The 12,530-nt window shown below is 35.9% G+C and overlaps 1 pseudogene; it reads left to right on the forward strand.

Annotated features, from left to right (window-relative positions):
* Positions 1–6,850: 6,850 nt before the first annotated feature.
* On the forward strand, positions 6,851–9,896 carry LOC125111360 (ribosomal protein S6 kinase beta-1-like; annotated as a pseudogene).
* Positions 9,897–12,530: the final 2,634 nt, after the last annotated feature.

Consider the following 12,530-nt stretch of genomic DNA (forward strand, 5'->3'; position numbering starts at 1 on the left):
TTTTAACTGAATTTTTAAACATTTGGTTAAACTTTTTTCATAAAAAAATTTTCATAAAATTTTTTAACCGTATGTAACTGTATGTATATATATATATATATATATACATAAAAATAGTGGTATATCATTCAGTAAGAATAAAACTGTCAGCAACTGAGAAAAGTTATCTTTGAACTATGTGACCCAATGTCCTGTGGTCAGAAGGGTAGAGTCTTCTGTGACATTTCTTTCAATCTTAATGTCATCAGAGCCAGCGTTTTGGGGACATGAGTTTATTTCAAAACGACAGATGAGTCTTGTAGCAATTTTTCTTGTTCCCTTTCTGAAAATTGATGATTTTCAGTGATTTTTTTCAATACAGTTCATTTTGTTTTATCTTTCATGGATGGAAAGTGGTCTGCAATGGTGAAATTTATGTTAGTTTTATTTAACCAGTGAACTCCCTATGTCAGTAGGTGATTGAACTCATCTTCCAAAAGGGGAATTTTATTCATTGCCACAAACAAGAGTTTTAACATTATCAGATATTAAAAGTATTTAACAATGTAGTTCAATTCATAATCCAGGGTTCATTGATTCAATTTAATGATTTTCTTTATTTTAGTCCCGATTGAGTGACATCCCTTCCTTTCATTAAGATATTACTTTATAGGAAAAGAAGCCATTCATATTTCCTTTCTCTGTGTACACTGTAAATTTGATACTGGCTTAGCAAGCTGTATTTGAAAACCAGCCATTGTACTTGAACATTAAATCTCATATTTACATAGTTATGCATTAAAATTAATTTTAGAATATTTATCTAGACATTGTAAGTTGAAAATATAACCCAACTGGCTTAATTGACAGGGTACTCTAATTTATAATTTGCATTCCATAATAGCACAACAGAAAAAGTGGGCATTAAAGTTTTCAGGAGACCTACAAAAGCCCCTCCTGGCTCAAAATAGATATGTTTCCAGAAAACTAGCCCTATGATTAAGAGAATTCCTCTCTGCATCTCCTCAATAACTGCTCACTCCTGTTTTCCTTGTAGGAAGTGTATGGAACTCCAAGTATTAGTATCTCTATTTAGTGTCTGCATCCTTGCAAATTTTGAAATTATAACCTTATTAAAACACATGTCAGATACTTTAGTACTTTTTGAGTGTTATTTTTAGACCCTTTAAAGTTTTTCCTTGGGTTGTAGCATGTATTATAGCCCCCATATAACCTCAGATTTTTTTTTTTCTTTTTCTTTTTAAGGACCACACTTATGGCATATGGAAGTTCCCAGTTTAGGTGTCAAATCAGCCACAGCTGCTGGCCACAGCCACAGCCACAGCAACACAGGATCCTAGCCACGTCTGAGACCTACACCAGAGTTTACGGCAAAGCTGGATCCTTAACCCACTGAGCGAGGCCAGGAATCAAACCCACACCCTTATGGATACCAGTTTGTTTCATTATCCCTGAGCCACAACAGAAACTCCTTTAAATTAATATTTGGATCACTCTCCAGATGAAATCCACACCATACATCTATGTTCAGTCCCTTTGATCTTATTTGGGTTCCTTAAAATATTCACACATCACAGAGCTTCTAAATGCTGGAACATTTTTCCCCTATTCCCCTTTGCTCAACCAACATCAGCTGAATCTTCATTTCTCAAGACCAAAATCATGTTTGCTATGAATTTTTTCCTAAATTCTCAGACTAGCTTAGATGCCCCTGCTATATACTCTCTAAAAAAGATGAATGTCTCTGTCTAATATTTATACTCTAATCTTAATTTGTGTATTTGTCTTTAAAACTATTACATAGGATAGCATATTATGTTTGCCAGTTCTTTCTTATTTAAATCTGTGAAGAGTAGCATACATAATTAATTCCTCTGATAGCAGTTACTAAATTGGAGGAGAGGTGTCTATAGCTGAAATGAAAAGAATGCTAAATTCTAGAATTACAAAAATAAACGTAACTCAGGAGAAGGTCTAGCACTTAGAAAAGAAATCTGATTAACTCTCCGGAGCATTTTCAGAATTATGTAAATGTCTTACTCCACTTGGGAATGATATTTTCATTGAATGCAAGCTCTTTATTTGCCCACTTTAATTGCCTATCCAGGCACATATTTGGTAATTGCAATGCATAGGTCAAATAAACTCCCTAATATGTTTTCCAGCTCTTTCAGCAGGCTTTCTGCAAGTTAAATGAAAGTATCAAATAAGAAATTGCAAAATCAGTTTTTTTCATTCTAATTAGAATAGAACTTTTTTATTACCATTTTGAATGTTGCTATTTCATCTGCGATTTTGAAGTAGATACTGCCTGATGACTCTGGTAGAGAAAAAAAAAGGTCATGGCTAACTAATGTTGTATTGACTGCCTTTGTCTAGTCACAGCAGGAGCCATTGTGCTACGGAATGTTTAAAGAAAAGAAATCTGTGGCTTTTAGGATGATTGAGAAACTGTACAATGCCTGAGTAGGGGGTTAATTAGAAATGAAAAGGCTTAAAATTTCTCTCAAAGCAGATCTCTTTAGGGAGGTCATTTTCAGAAAGCATCTCATTTATGCATCTCCGAAGTGCTTTTTATAAAGCATAGTCTTTTTAAAAATGGAGAACCAGCCAAAAATCATAAAGATCAGAACTAGAAGGGATACATTAATGAATAAGAAATAATTGTACAAAAATCCATTAGGAAAAAAAAAAGAAAAAAAAAACACCAAAAAACAAAACACTCTTTGGAATTCCTGTTGTGGCTCAGCAGAAGTGAATCAGACTAGCATCTATGAGGATGCAGGTTTCCACCCCTGGCCTCACTCAGTGGGTTAAGGATCCGGCGTTCTTGTGAGCTGTGTTGCAGGTCACAAATGTGGCTCAGACCCTGTGTTGCTATGGCTGTGGTATAAGCCAGCGGCTACAGGCTACAGCACTGATTCCCCCCCTAGCCTGGGAACCTCCATATGCCACAGGTGCTGCACTAAAAAAAAGCAAAGGGACAAAAAAAATCTATTAAGAAATCTAGAAATTTTTTGTCTGTTAAAATAGTGCTATTTGCATGCATCTTATTGTTGATATGAAAAAATAATACTATTTTATGGCAGGTTTTTTCTAATTGATTGTTTCAGTCATTTTTCTATTTACATTAAAGGATAGATGTTATTATTACATTGGAATTTGTGATTAAATTGTATTCAGAGGAAGGAGAAAATTATATAAATTATCTTCAGGGGAAAACCAGTTCATTTTGTCCTACTTACATCACAAAACATGGACAGGATATTGTTGAGACTATGAAATAAAATCTTTTATTTCATTGAATATTCAAACAACTATAGGCTCTTATACTAGCCACAGAGAAAATAAAAAGGAAATATAAATTTACATAAGTTTTTTGGTTTTTTTTTTTTTTTACATTTTGGTAGCTTATACTCTAGTGAGGATAAGCGGTAGATTCAAAAACTAGTATCATGGGTATCACTTGTCATATCCCCAAAAGTGCCATCACCAAGATGAACTGTGGATAAGACAAAGCCAAGTTCATTACTTCAGTAGGAAAAACACTGTATTGACAGAATCTTAGTAGGGTCTCAGAAGGGAGACATCAATGGCAATACATTCAGAAAGTTTCGGAGATCTCATTTTCTTTGAGCATTTACTTTAGAAATTTGTAATTTTAAGTACTTTCTCCTCTCTTTGAAATGTGTATAAATCCTTTTGAAGACTATATTGGCATCTTGTTAGTTTATGGCTTAGGAAAGTCTTTCTCAAGGACTTAGAGACTATTTCTTTGAAATACAAGTATCAAGAGAGGCAGCACCCCTAACTTCTAGTCTCTGTGGGAGGGTAGAAGCCTAATTCTGTGGGCATTTTCCTCCAAGGTGCAAAACTACTTCCCATGATAAACATGGGAGAAATTTGGTTTTCCTCTGGATAAAACCAATTAACTCATACAAATGGACACCCTAATAATAATGTAAAGATGAATTATGTGTGACAAATAATGCTGTTAAATCCTCTGATTTGAGGACTAGTTATCACCTATTTTGAAAATACATAAGAAATGGGTTGTATCTTCATAGGTGCATAAAAGAGATTTATTTCTGTCTCTGAAATCTCTTAGCAAATTGCTTGTAATGCATATCACATTCTGGTTTAATTAATGTTTGTTCAATAATGAAAATGTTCTCTTTCTCTACTATCTTTGTGGAAAGAATTTCTGAGTTGAGAGACCTTGTTTGCAATTATATTTCCAGTACACTTCCATTACAGGGGGCCTGTTTGGGACTGGGGCAAAGTTTGTGCTGTAATAGTTTAGGATTGATGGGCACAGGGAGATTTCTTTCTTTCTTTTGGCTATGTATTCAGCAGCTTGATTTGGGATCTCCGTTCCCAGATCAGGGGTTGAACCTGGGCCACAGCTGTGAAAATGATGAAAGTATTACAGTAGATAGATAGCCAGGCATGAGGAGAACCATGGAACCATGGAACCAAATGGCAGAAAACCATGCATCATGCAAACATCAAGGTCCATGGGCAGATAAAGAAAAGCAGCAACCTCCAAACTGACAGGAAACCACACATTTTGGGGTGATAAGTACCCTGGAGTCAGACAAAGAAAGGTGGAAAAGGGCCAGAATCTCCAGTGTCCTATTATAAACTGTTGCTCATTATTGCCCTCTTTACAATAAAATTATAATAAAATTAGCTATGCAGATAAGAAGTACCCATTATGCAACAGTGCCATGATACTTTCAATCCAAGCTAAATAAGGACAAAAAATCCCTCCTCCCTTTGGGAAAGTGGAGCTGGAAAGAAAATCAGGGAATAAGACCCCCAAATCTCTCCTTCCCAGTGAATATTCTGCCCATGCAGTTGAATGCCCCTTATAACGAGTGTGCCAGAGAAACACAGGGCAGCTGTTTGCCTCTCTGCCTGTCTCTCTTTAAGAGGTAAATACACCTCTTTAATAAGTTTCTCACTTAAGGTAAAGATGAATTATTATTAATTTCTCAAATAAAGCCTCAATTTTCTTTCTCAATTTCTGCCTCATTTCTGAATACCTTCTGCGAGGAGATAAGAACCCTCCCTTTGGGAGAAAAAGCACTGAGTTCTAACACTAGACCACCAGAAAACTCCCAAGAGAAGGGTTTCAAGTGAGACTTAAAGAGTAAAGATTTGTTTGTTCAGCTGAATCAAACATTATTATTCTGAAAAGGAGCTATGGATAAGTAAAGTACTCTATGGTTGAGATAAATGGATATTCAGTAAGTTCCTAAAATAATACATAAAGTTATTATAACTTCATTTCTCTGGGTAAAAATTTTCTGGAGAATTAAATTCGTGTTAATTGCAGGCAGTAGAATATTAAATTCATGTTAGTGTAGACAACAAGCTGTGTGGCTGTAAATGGTTTCAATTCTCTTGTGGAAAATTGCCATTTAAATGATATAAGCCAACTGTTGTTGCTTGTTCAGAGTAAAGAGGCATCATATTTCAGTTGTGATGAGAGAAAGCATGTTCATAATTCTGTTGGAATCCATGACTGTTCTTAAGGACAAGAAAGAATTTCAATTAAAAGGCATGGGTAGGGAAGATGTTCTAGCTAGAATTGATTGGACAGCACATGAAGCTATAATCTAGGGGAGAGAAAGGGTATTTGAATATATAGCTACATTCATAAGTAGCCTGAGATGAGGCTGAAAGAAATATAGGGGAGAGATCGTAAGGAATTTTTTCTGTTGACCTTAGGATTTTGGTTTTTGCTGGCTAGGAAATCAAATTGACAACTGATTTCATAAAGAAATTTCAATTCAGTGATACCACTAAAGAAAATATATCAGCTAGAATGTTTTAGGAGTAGGAATTATTATTATTGACTTTAAGTATTCAGTATTAAAATATGTCTGGAGCAGGTAGTTCAAGGGTTTTATAATTCAGCTTCTCAACCATGCCTAGATTCTAGGTCACATTCCTGCTGTTTGCTTGTTCACCAGATGGCTGTTCTATAGATCCAGCATCACATGCTCACATAACCAGGTCCAAACTAGGACAGAAGAAGGTGGCTTTCTGTTTACTTATCTCTGATGTTTTTCTTTTTTCTTTTGTTTCTTTTTTTTTTTTTTTGTCCTTCTCCTTTTTATTTAATCAGGAAGGTATACCTTTTCAGAAATCCTCTAGAAGGCTTTATTTCAGATAAGAAAATGGACAAGACTGGAACATATACTCACACTCTTGTAAGGGAGGGAATATAAAAGTAAGTGGAAAGAAAAAAAAAAGAAAAAATTATTCCCCTATGCTTATCAATTTACATAAAGTTGCAAAAAAAAAAAAGTCTGCTATTTTGACTTGAGAACTAGCAGATTGAATTGGTAGACAATTTAATGGGACAGTCTGAATGAGATAGAAAAAAATGATAATGATTTCCTAAAATGTCAGAGGCTTGACATAACAGGTTAACTACTTAGAAAGCTTAAAATCCAGATATACCCCAGTCTCATGTTACGTTATGGTGTAAATTCCGAAAGATTAATGTGAACACATTAATTGTGAACAATGAAGCTAGATATAAGATAATCTATTTTTGGGTTTGCGATCAGATTATATCAAAGCACAAAATTGATATCATAAAGGAAAAGAGAGATTATAAAGAAAAAATATATGGTATAAACTACATGACCAAAATAAAGCATCAGAAAAAATTGTAGAAGAAAGTGCTCTCAAAATACTTGTCATTTATTTTATGAATGCTTATACATTATTACTAATTTACAAAGTTTTACAGCTTTGTAAAGTGTTTTAAAGCTGTTTCTTTAAAACACCCATGTTCAAAAAAGAATCAAAACATGCCATGCCATTTTTCACAATGCTCCATGCCAAGGTCATATGGTCCAACTCTGCCAAGGTCCAAGTTTTCATCTACCTGGCCTCCTTCCTCCAGCGAATCCTCAGAGCCCACCTCCTCTGGCTGCTCCAGGTCTACATCAAACACTACCCATATCCTCAGCTCCCCTATAGCAGAAGTCCTCTGCTGGGTAGAAACCACCCCACCCTCTTCAATCACCTCAAGGGCATGGACCCACCGCAGCCAGAACTACCAAGGCAGCCATCACCAGCCACTTCAACTATCATCTGTCTATCTATCTATTATCTGTTTATCCTCTGAAAGGAAGTAAGTGTAACACAGAGACCAGGCAGACAAACAGGCTCAGTCTATAAGGCCTCCCTTTAATGACTAAACGACAATACACTTTCTAAATAAAAAACAACACAGAATTAGAACATTGAGATGGAATATTCTGACTGTCTAGGTAACATAATAAGGACAGTTGAAAGTAGGACATTTAGAAAGTCCAGTGATTTGAACACTCTATCCTTCCTATAGCCTACCTCCTTGGTACTGCCAAGAATTTGCCAAAATGCTGTTCATTTAAAAAAAAAAAAAAAAGCTACAGATCAGACATTTTTGGAACATGAGTTTTGTCATTTACTGAAGATCTCTGAAGTGAAGAGCATGAATGTGTTTAATCACCAGCCAGGAGCAAAGAGTAATCACTGCCAATTTAGAGCAATGTAAACATTCTAGGCAAAATTCTCCTGTTCAGACACCTACTTCATAAGAAAGCTTTAACTATTTTAAAAATTGCTTATGCAAATATCTTTTACATATGTCTTTATAGTTCTTTTTATTTGAGTAAGATTATTAAAAGTAGAAAAGCAAACTAACATGATATTTATGTGTGTGAGCTCTGAAGACAGATGTCGTAGATTTGAAATCTGGCCCCAATGTTTATCAACTGTGTCCTAAGTTTATTTCACTACATGGCACTGCAGTTTTTCTCATCTGAAAAAGTGATTAATAATGATTCCTACTCCATAAGCTTGTTGTAAGGATAACACAGGTTACTATACATAAAGTATGTAGAATAGTACTTTTACCACCATACTCAACAGCTACAGGCTATAATACTAAGTCAAAAGCTTATTTTAATATGTCAGTATATTACCAATCATTTTCTAGTGATGTGGCGTGTTTTCATTTTTTGCTTAATCAAACTAGATATGCCAATTTCTGCTGTATAGCAAAGTGACCTCATCATTTATATTTCTTTTATCTTCCTTCTTGGTCTATCCTAAGAGATTGGATATAGTTCCCTGTGTGGTACAGTAGGACCTCATTGCCTATCCATTAGAGATGGAATAGTTTGCATCTATTAACCCATCCTCCCTGTCTGTCCCACTCCCTCCCTGCTTGCTCTTGGTAATCACTGTCTGTACTCTATGTGTGAGTCTGTTTCTGTTTTGTAGATAGGTTCATTTGTGCCATATTTCAGATTCCACATGTAAGTGATATCATATGGCATTTGCATTTCTCTATAAAGAGAAGAAATATTAATGGAAGACACAGCCTGCTTTTTCTTGGCAGAAATCTCCATGGCTTTGAAACATTTACATCAAAAATTATCTACAGAGACCGGAAGGTAGACAAAGTCATGCTTAATCACCAAATCATGTGAAACTAACAGATTTTGGGCTATACAATCTATTCCTGATAGGACAGTCACACACACACATTTTGTGAAATAATAGAATACATGGCCCCTGAAATCTTGATGTGAAGTGACTTCTAGGGATTGGTGGAGTTGGGAAGCATTACTGTAGGATATGTTGACAGGAGCACCCCCTTTCACTGAGTAGAGAAGAGAAAGAAAACAACTGCCAAAATCCTGTCATGAACTTCATTGCCCCCCTACCTCACACAAGATGCCAGAGATCTTTAAAAAGCTGCTGAAGGAGTTCCCATTGTGGCTCAGCGGTCAACGAATCTGACTAGGAACCATGAGGTTGCAGGTTCAATCCCTGGCCTTGCTCAGTGGGTTAAGGATCCGGCATTGCCATGAGCTGTGGTGTAGCTCGCAGAAGCAGCTTGGATCCCGCATTGCTGTGGCTGTGGTATAGGCCGGCAGCTACAGCTCTGATTAGGCCCCTAGCCTGGGAATCGCCATATGCCACAGGTATGGCCCTCGAAAAGACAAAAAGACAAAAAAATTAAAAAATAAAAAATAAATGAAGAGCTGCTGAAAAGAACTTCTGCTTCTCATCTTGGAGCCAGTCCTGGGAATGCTGGAGAAATTCAAGCTCATCCATTCTTCTGACATATTAACTGAGAAGAGCTACAGGCTTGGAAGGGGGACCTCCCCTTTAAACCTCTGCTGCCATCTGAAGAGGATGTGAGTCACTTTGATACAAAGTTTACATGTCAGACATCTATTTGCAGCCCAGATGACTCATCTCTCAGTGAAATTGCCAACCAGGTCTTTCTGGATGCTGCATGTATGGCTCCATCTGTATTAAAAAAGTGAAAGAAAAGTTTTTCTTTGAACCAAAAATCTGGGCACCTCTAGTATGTATCAGTAGCCTATGAACACCTGTTAGCCTAGTCAAATTTTCTCCTGTGGATTTCTGGGGAAGAAGTGTTTCTGCCAGGGCAACAAATCCTCAGACAGCTGTGAGATATCCAATGGAAACTAGTGGACCATGACCATGAGTGGGGCAGCTTCAGCCCCACTTACAATATGACATTCCCAGCCACATAAAAACAAGGTTTGTTGGAGTTCCCGTCGTGGCTCAGCGGTTAACGAACACGACTAGCATCCATGAGGACGTGGGTTCGATCCATGGCCTCGCTCAGTGGGTTAAGGATCTGGCTTTGCCATGAGCTGTGGTGTAGGTTGAAGATGTGGCTTAGAGATCTGATTTGACCCCTAGCCTTGGAACCTCCATATGCTGTGGGTGCGGCCCTAAAAAGACAATGAATAAATAAATGAATAAATAAATTAAATAAAATAAAATAAAAGCAAGATTTTCTCATGATCTCCAAACAGCCAGAGTACCTGCATATGAATCTGTGACAGAGTAATGCTTTGAATGAATTTAAGAAAAAAGGTGGGGAAGGAATGTGCGAGCTTCATACAAGGTAACATAAGAACACTCACAGTGAGAGTTTTGAAGAGTCAGTGTTGTTACATAAAACACTTGGATAGAGGAAAAATAAATGTGGATTTAAAAAAAATCAATCAAAGGTGCAAAAGAACTTAAACAAAATGGTATTTCAAAACTCTTAGGCACATCAATTAATTGATTCCAGCTACTGAGCCTCCCTGCAGGACTTTCCTGAAGAGTTATCACATCCATATGCACAGTTGTGCCATTTTCCACAATCCCTAAACTTTTATCTTTAGGACAAATTACACCAAACGAAGAGATGGAAGGAAGGAAATAACAATTTTGGTCACTTTACCTTCCCTCTGTCTCTTTGATTTTTTTTTTTTCTTAATCCATACCAGAAGGAAAGGCATTATTTTTTACCATGTCACATAACCCTTTACTAAAGAACCAACATCATTTAGCTTGACTGACTGGCAAAGCCTTCACTCCATGTTACAATTCTCATCTCTGAATCCTTCAGACTGGCTCTTTAGGAATTTGAAGTATTTCTTTTTTGTCTAAACCTGGATTTCAAACCTGCTGCTTTGCTAAAGGGGTCAACTACACCAAATGCCCTGGGTGCAACCCTCACGATTCAGGATATGCTTTAAAAGTGAAACAAAAGTGCATTTTAATCATTTCTGTTATATGGATGTAACAATACTGGACAAAAATCAAGATAACAACAATAATTTGTGTGCAGCTTTTAAAAATTATGCAAAAATATTTTAAATCAGAATAATGAAAATCTTCAAATATATCAAACTAAGAACACAATGGGTGTTCTAAGAATATAAAAATATTCTGCTAGTTACAAAATATTACTTATATAACGATGAAGTGGAAATTTAGATAATAAACTAATTGGCAAATGAGGGGAAGACATGGGTACAGCAAGTGTAATAGACTCGGAAGCCAAATTTTGCCTGCATTTCAGCTGCAGACAAGGAGGAATGGCTGTGTAATAGGAACATTGTGCCATATGTTCCAATTTTCCTGAGCCTAAACTAATCACCGCCCCTACTTTGGTCTATGAGAAAACAAAAATCAAAAGTATTAGGATTTGTATTACATAAAATAACAGTTCTTTCTAATTCTTATTCTTAGTCCTATTACTAAAAGTCAAAGAGATTAGAAATATGCTATTTGAATTTTTAGAGTTAAATGTTACCTTATACAATTATACCAATGTATTTCTCTATTTTGGTGAACTTGATATTCACAGTTGAAATGGATTCTGAAGGATATTGAAGCGGAATAAGAATGTGGAAGAAAATCTCCTAAATGGACACCGGGGGCAGTTTAATTTAATTTATTTACGTATTTATTGGCTGCACCTGCAGCATGTAGAAGTTTCCTGGCCTTGGATAGCTGGCCCCATAACAGTGAAAATGCCAGATCCTTAACCAGCTAGGCCACCAGGGAACTCCTGCAGTTTAATTTTTTTTACCATTAAATATTTTATATAGCATAATAAAAAGAATAACAACTGGTAAGAATAACAAAAATAATACACTCTCTGAAAATAAGTAAAATATAAAATGCATAAATTGGATAAAAAACAGTGTAACTATATAAATATGTCCTCACAATTTGTTACATTTTATTGATTCTTCAATACAGGCATTAAACCATTCTAGGTGATGTGATAAACAAAACGTTATAGACCTTACATTGTACCATGGAGAGAAATGGTTATTAATAATACAATTGTAGAACTGTATTATTTAACTGTACAGTTGCATTATTTAATTATAGCTATCATAAATTCTTTGATGGAAAGGAAATCAGAATCAGATCTAAAGACTTCAGCCTTCCAAGAATGATGTCAAATGACCCCCTTCATGGTGGATTATGCACTTATTTACTATGAGATATATTTCTTCTCCAGAGATTCCTTGTTTGTGTATCAATTGTAGATTTTTGGTTTGCAGTTATTCTAAAGTTTTGATATGAGTCTATATGTATATGAGATTGTTTTAAGTTGTTGTTCTCTTAATTGCAAGTTCATCTCCAGTGTCCTGCATTTGTACCCACCTCTTCTCAGGATTTCTGATTTTGGTGGTATAATTGTGCATGGATGATTTTGTATCTTTACTGTATATATACCTTTACTGGTGAGCCTTGTCATTTGTGGAATTTTTGTTTCCTGTTGCTGTCTTTTCTTTTCTGCCTAGAGAAGTTTCTTTCGTATTTGTTGTAAAGCTGGTTTAGTGGTGCTGAATTCTCTTAGCTTTTGCTTATCTGTGAAGCTTTTGATTTCTCCTTCAAATCTGAATGAGAGCCTTGCTGGGTAAAGTAATCTTGGTTGGAGGTTTTTTCCTTTCATCATGTTAAGTACATCATGCCACTCCCTTCTGGCCTGCAGAGTTTCTGCTGAAAAATCTGCTGATAACCTTATTGGGGTTCCCTTGTATGTTACTTGTTTCTTTTCCCTAGCTGCTTTCAAGATTTTCTCTTTGTCTTTAATTTTGGTCAGTTTGATTAATATGTGTCTCAGTGTATTCCTCCTTGGGTTTATTTCATATGGTACACGTTGTGCTTCCTGGATTTGAGTG

Source organism: Phacochoerus africanus, chromosome 1 (genome assembly GCF_016906955.1).
Source record: "Phacochoerus africanus isolate WHEZ1 chromosome 1, ROS_Pafr_v1, whole genome shotgun sequence".
NCBI lineage: Eukaryota > Metazoa > Chordata > Mammalia > Artiodactyla > Suidae > Phacochoerus > Phacochoerus africanus.